General features: G+C 39.7%; 1 protein-coding gene across 5 annotated transcripts in view; it reads right to left on the reverse strand.

Annotated features, from left to right (window-relative positions):
• mrtfba (myocardin related transcription factor Ba) overlaps nucleotides 1–7148 on the reverse strand; it is a 235305-nt gene extending 228157 nt beyond the window's left edge. For 4 of the 5 annotated variants that reach the window (XM_073060479.1, XM_073060480.1, XM_073060482.1 and 1 more), the window contains exon 1: nucleotides 7083–7148. The gene's annotated coding sequence lies outside the window, so the exon portion shown is untranslated. The remainder of the gene's footprint in view (nucleotides 1–7082) is intronic. The other variant, XM_073060478.1, reaches the window with a different exon arrangement.
• Nucleotides 7149–7492: the final 344 nt, after the last annotated feature.

A 7492-nucleotide genomic window follows, 5' to 3' on the forward strand; every position in this document is an offset into this window, starting at 1 on the left:
TCTCATCTCTCCATGCCTACGCACTTACTTATAGCTTGTTACATTTGAACTGTATCCATTCCTGTAAAAGGTCATTGGAAAAACTATCTCTTTCTCTCTGCATAACTGATAGCCTAGCTGCTCAGTATTTCCAACATTTTTAATTTTATTTCAGTTTTCTGACATCTGCAAAATTTTAGGTTTGATACAGGCAATTCCACTAATTGTACTCTGCCCAAATGAACTCGCATATACTCACTTCTGTGTCAAGTATGCAAATATCATCCTGTCAACTTTTTTTTTTAAATTGTTGCCTTCTGTGATATTAAACATAGGAAAGAAATTTTCTTTTAAGTTCGTACAAAAATATTGTTAACCTTAGTTTAAATAAAATATTTACTTGCCAAGACTTATTTGTAACATCTGGTAATCATCTTCATATAAGTCAAAGAATGCACATAATGCAAACAGTGTTAAAAATTAATGCCTAGAGTAATAACATTTTTGGATTAGATTAACATACTAGAATACTTACTATTCAAACTGATGTGTACAACACACTATAGGGAAGCTGGGGATGTACATTAAAGTAGATTAACATGTTAAATTAGGTACCTTGTGGACAGGACAGGCAAAAACAAAATCAACATTTTTAATCATCTTCACTTCCAATACTTACAGTAAAATTCTTCCTACTGCAATCAGTTTGATCCTTAAATATTGTACTAAAATTAAGTATTGTAATATCATTGTGTGATGATACAAGTAATACAGTAAGTTGCAAGACTGCACTATATTTAGAATGCATCATTTACTATTTATCTCATTCCTCCAAATGAATCTTCCATTACACCTCACAGGAGTAACAACTCATGCTGAACAGTGGTTCTACATGTGGTGGTACCATAAACCTTACAATGTAGTGATCTTTCACAAGAGGCAGCAAGTGAAGTATTCCTCAACCTACTTTTAAAGATGCTACTTATCATAATGTTTTTAAAAACAGAATTCCCCATTTTCCAATTTTCAGTACATAAAACTGATGTTACACAATGAGATGACACAAACTGATTCTGTTTTAAACCAAGACACTCCATATTGACATACAATATCAGAATAATGCTGAATTAACACAAACTTCCACTGCAATTTTAGCAATAGGCAACTGAGGTACTGTAGTTCTACAACCTATGGAAACTATTCAATAGGTAGATTACTTTCATTAAGTTTTATGAATGATTTATGAATTATTTTCCCATTCTGGCACCTGGTGTGATATACACACCAATTTGATCAGTCATATTCTACAGTATTCTAGGCCATGGTGAAACCTGGTAAGATTGCACCATTAGGAGATAACATTTCTATCTATCATTTTACTAATGTAGCTGAGATCCTTTTAAAAAATGTGCATACCCTCTTGAGATTGTTATTAACAAGGAAAATAAAACTACAAAGTTTAACATAGTCTTTGGGAGAGTTACAGGTAAATTTCTATTAATCCAAAGTAAAATATGCCAACACTTTATTGGGAAATATCCTCATGTCATGTTATGGGGTGTTAGACTTGGCTCAGCTGTGGTACACTTGCCTGTGTCAAAATAGCTACAGTACTGTGTACTGTTCCAGTCACCACACTACATGAAGAATATGATACCATTGGAGAGGGTACAGAGTACTCTGAAAAGATATTGCCAGGATTGAATAATTATAGAAGTAAGGGGAGTCAACTAAGCAGATTTGTCTTCCTTAGAACAAAGAAGACTCAAATTAGATTAACTGAGGTGTGAAAAAGTATAAATTTTCAAGACAGAAGAAACAGAACTGCCACAGGGGTCAGTAACAACGGGACACAGACACAAATTGATTGAGAACAAGAGGAAGATTAGAGTTTTTTTCCCACTATAGAGTAAATTCCACTAGAGTAGTGGGAATTTAGAATTAACTACCTGAAAGGTCAAAACCATCCTTACATTTAAAAAGCACCTGGACAAGTACCTACAAAATTACAGATGGTGATCTAAAAGGGAATAACATAAACATTCTATTTTTGGGAATTTAGCAACAAATGGCTAAATGCTTTAGTCTATAACATACATTTCTAAGATTCAATGAAAAATAAGGGTGCAAGTTGTATGCTAGAAATTTATGCCCATAAACTAGAAAAACAGTCCCCTGCAGTATTAAGCACTACTAACTTGTTGAGGGCGCAATTATTTCCACTGGGAAATCAGGGCTTAACTGCTGTCATTATGTAAAAATTGCACAGCACAATTTTGAAGGTATACAGAGGAGCTCTCTCTCAAGTATTCAGTGCAACATCTTTCAAAAAACATATACCTTGTCATTATTGCATTGTTCATAAAGAACCTTTAATACACTCAAACTGTGTGCTACATTTCATTCATTACAATTCAAATGTAATGTTTAAATCCATTTCATTGTCTGCAAAGCCACTTTAGGACATCAGGTTGAGTTGCACTCAATACATATCTAATTGCGCAATGAAATCCTCACCATGCCTATATGCTGAGAGGGTACATCATAAAACAACCTATTAGTACAGAATATTAATTATACTTTAAAGTCTGATTATTATAAGATTCCAGGATCACTGATTGCTCCTTCTCCAAAAAGTTCATAATAAATCTCTAAATTTCATACATTTCTGATGTGCTTTAAATAAATTTATGAAATTTGTACCAAAGTGAACCGATTGAGGAACAAGACCTAGCTTGATGATAATATTTATCAGGTGTATGAATGTAGAACCTGTAATAAAACTTTACCAAGCTTATCAGTTAAATTACATCACATAAAAAAGATACAAAATAATGTGAAAATACTGAATCCAAGCTGTGAGCAAATGGAAAAGGAACAACAGATAAAGTGCTTTCTACATGGCCTGGTTTATTTATGTTTTTAAAAACATGAATATTAAATTTTGGAAGACATTATAACCATTTTGAATCTAAGATACCTTGAATATTTAATTAACCAAAAGACAGATTCTGCAAACAGTATCACACACAAAATGCTGGAGGAACTCAGAAAGTTAGCAGCATCTATGGAACTGAATAAACAGTCGTCGTTTTGGGCTGAGATCTTTCTTCAGGACTGGAAGAGGAGAAGGAAGATGCCAGAATAATAAGGTGGAGGTGGGAAGGAGAAGGAGGACAGCTAGAAGGTGATAGGTGAAGCCAGGCAGGTAAGGAAAGGTACAGGACTGGAGAGGAAAGAATCTGATAGAAGAGGAGAGTGGACCAAAGGAGAAAGGGAAGGAGGAAGGGCAGCAGTGGGAGGTGATTGGCAGATGAGAAGAGTTAGGAGGTCAGAGTGGAGAATAGTAAAAGGGGGAGGGGGAGGGAATTATCTTTTTAAACCAGAAGGAGAAATTGATATTCATGTCATCAGGTTGGAAGCTATCCAGACGGAATATAATGTGTTCTTCTTTCACCCTGAGGGTGGCCTCATTGCGGCACAAGAGGCGGCCATGGACTGACATGTTTGTATGGGAATGGGAATCAGAGTTAAAATGCCTGGACACCGGGAAATTCCACTTTTGGCTGATGGAATGGAGGTGCTCGACAAAGCGGTTCCCCAATTTACAACAGGTCTCACCAGTGTAGAGGTGGCCACATCTGGAGCACTGGACACAATAGACAACCCAAGCAGATTCACAGGTGAAGTGTTGCCTCACCCAGAAAAACTGGTGCCCTGAATGGAGGTGAGGGAGGAGGCGAATGGGCAGGTGCAGCACTTTGGCCACTTGCAGGGATAAGTGCCAGGAGGGAGATTAGTGAAGAGAGATATATGGACAAGGAAATCAAGGAGGCAGCGATCTCTACAGAAAGCCTGGGGGGGGGGGGGGCATGGGGGAGGTAGAATTCCTACAGAAATAGTGTAAGTTGCAGAGAATGATGTGTTGGATGCCGTAAGGACAAGAGGAATGCCATCGCTCTTAAGGTGGCATGAAGATGGGGTGTGCGTGGATGTTCGGGAAATGGAGGAGATGTTGGTGAGGTCGGCATCAATGGTGGAGGGAGGGAAATCCCATCCTTTGAAAATGGAGGACATCTGCGATGTCCTGGAAAGGAAAGCCTCATCCTGGAAACAGATGCAGTTGAGACAAAGGAAGTGAGAAAAGGGAATAGCACTTTCACAGGAAAAAGGATGGGAAGAGCTATAGTCAAGATAGCCTTGGGAATCAGTATGCTAACAAAATATGTCAGTCAACATTTGTCTCCAGAGATGGAGACAGACCGATCAAGAAAGGGAATGGATGTATCAGAACTGGACCATGTGAATTTAAGGACAGGTTGGAAGTTGGAACCAAATTTGATCAGCCCACCATGGTTGCACGAAGCAGCACCAATGCAGTCGTCAATATAACAGAGGAAGAGGAGGAAGAGTTGGGAAGGATTGTGGGGGGAGGGTGAGGCTTATAACATTTCTACATAGCCAATGAAAAGGCAGGCAAAGCTGCAGCCCATACGGCTGCCCATGGCTACCCCTCGAGTATGGAGAATGTGGGAGGAGCCAAAGGAAAAAATGTGGAGGGTGAGGACCAATTCTGCTAGACAGGGGTTCCCAATCTGTGGTCCATGGACCCCTTGGTTAATGGCAAGGGTCCATGGCATAAAAAACATTGGGAACCCCTGTGCTAGAGGGTGGTGGTAGAAAGGAACTGGTTAGTCCAGTATATCAGATATATAAATAAACAGTTTAAACTTAACAAAAGAAAATCTACAGATGCTGGAAATCTAAACAACACACACAAAATGGGGGAGGAACTCATCTGGCCAGGCAGCATCTATGGAAAAGAGTATAGTTGACATATCGAGCCAAAACCCTTCATCTGGACCTGGGGGTCTGAAATGCTGACTATACTCTTTTCCATAGAGCCATAGAGCCTGGCTTGCTGAGTTTCTCCAGCATTTTGTGTGTGTTGCTTAGTTTGTACTTAATTCTTCTGGCTCCTCCTATTAATATCATTTCAAGAATTAAATTAATTCCACAATGCATCAACTACAGCTTGATCGAGTGCAAGTTCTAGAAGTCTCAAGCATGTAAAAGCTTTAGTATTTCAGAAGCATACCTAAACTTCACTCCCTTGATCCTTACCATTCTTAGTTCCAGAAAGAAAATAACAAAAATAATACCTGGTGGTACAGGAAGTCAATGTGTTCTTCTGGAAGACAAGTTTCAGTCTGTTTTGTAAGAAAGATATGAAAACCAGATTCCTGGTCTAAATCTCTGAAAATGGAGGCACCAAGCACTTTGGCAGCAGTATCTTTTTTTCATTTTCCACAAAGCACTCAACTTGGATAAATACAGCGATATATTTTAAAACCATCTCCATTTCCATGGAAAAAATTCAATTCATTAATTGCAAATCACAGATAATGATAAAAAGTTAATTACTCCAAAATGATAAAACCTCCACATTTTAAATCCTACAACATTACAGATCAAAATACTATCTGGAAATAAAGTCTGTCAGAACATGTATCTTAACTATATCGCTTCTTAAGATAGATTGTATGTGGCACAATTTTGATATCATAATAAATGTCAGATTAAACAGATTAAATTGTGAAATGAGTTAAAATTGTAATTGCACATTTGTGCATCCATTTCAGTAACATATATTGTAAAATTCAATTGAGATTACCTTTCTATTCTACAGCAATGAGTACAATCAGTAATACTCAAAGCACTTTGCATTGTCTTGAAATCATGAAAGGCATTGTTCGTTCTCAGTTTCTAGTTTATCAGATTAACATAGTTCTCAAACCTTGGTGTTATTCCTACTTATCATTACTCATCATACAGCTTTAAGGTAATAAGGTAGCATATTGCCTAAATATTAAATGATTTCCAATCCGAAATGGCATGGTTTAAGCGCTTAAGAAGATAACAAAAAAAAAGCACAAATACATCTTATTTGCTTCATCTGAGTTTCCCCTCACAAGAATGGAAACATGACAGAAAGGCCTCATAGCCCATAAGCTTAAACAGTGACATGTGTATTCCAGTGGCTCTGGAAGAACGCTCGTGGATTAAAAGTGCCTTTTCAACAAGGTTCATACTAAAATGTACTGCACACATTACAGAAATAATAGTAATAACCATAAGCTTATATAAAACAGTTGCTGACCCAACAGCATCCATGCACAGCAATCAATTGAAGCCAGAAGTTAACAGTGACAGCGCTACAAAACACTCATTTATATGGTTGATGAAATCTTAATGTCCTGTACTCTGAAGAATAATTCAATTAATTAAACATAACAAAAATAAAATTATGAAAAATAACGGTGTTAAGTACTCCTCCTACAGTAAATGACAGAATTTACTATGCACGCCACCCTTTCCTGGTACATACAGCTTCACAAAAGTATTGCTAAGCAACTCGGATCTATAAAAAGACATCATATCAGGTTTGTACCACATTCTTGGTAACACATTCTCATGAAAACGGATGTGTCTAGTAAATAGGAGTCCACTCCAAAACGAGAGATTTTCTGCGATCTCATTAGGCGTGCCTACATTATACAGGCACATACTATATACGTTGATTACTAATAATTTACAAGTCCAGTCTAATAAATTGGTTATTTTCCGTATATTCGATTAGACCATCTTCAGTATACTGCACTTCAACTGACAGGATCCTGGATTGTGTTTTCTCTGAGATAACAAGCACATGGACATTGCTGAATCGGGGCCAGTGTTATCAGTCAGAATTCACGATTGATAAATATTGAAATGCTAAAGCAAAGTTCACTCGAGAAGGGAGGAAAGGAAGGCGGAATATCCTGTTGGCAACCTATCTAGTGCCAGGGCTGGGAGAGAGAGAGAGAGGAGCAGACGGTGATCGGGGGAGACCTCAGGAGTAGCCCAGGCCGGAGAACGGCCGCTAACCTCAGCGTAAACTCTCCACAACCGTGCCGGAGACCCTTTAATTGCACGCATTATTCCGGCTACCGGCAGTCACCATGGAAACGTTTGCTGAGCGCACCGGCCGCCTCGCGCAGCCGCCCTGCACCCCGAGGGCCGCACACCTGACCCGCACGCCGGCCGAAGGAGCGTCCACTCACCTGGGCGCGGAGGTGCCACCTCGACCGGCATCCAGAGCACAGCTGTCAGCTGGCGCCCACTCCCACAAGCCCTCGCGCGCAGTATGCAAATAACTCCGCGGCGTGACGCAGGCGCGTCCTGTGCCCCTTACCCTCCCCCCCCCCCGTGCGAGAGCACGTACCGGCAGACGGATTGTTGCAGCGTGAGCGCGCGGCGGGGGCGGGGTCAGAGGGAGGCGGCACGTGGGTGGGTTGATGCGGTGCAGCGAGGGCAGAGACCGCAACGCGGAAATGTGAGGGGGACCCACACTATAGAAATGTAACCCTTTATACCGCTAGGATTCTAATGGGCAGGCTTCGGAGCTCTTCGTCGGTGCTTTCATGTTATCATTTCTGAAGTAGTCTTTGACGTGCTCCAATATGTTGAATTA

Source organism: Hemitrygon akajei, chromosome 11 (genome assembly GCF_048418815.1).
Source record: "Hemitrygon akajei chromosome 11, sHemAka1.3, whole genome shotgun sequence".
NCBI lineage: Eukaryota > Metazoa > Chordata > Chondrichthyes > Myliobatiformes > Dasyatidae > Hemitrygon > Hemitrygon akajei.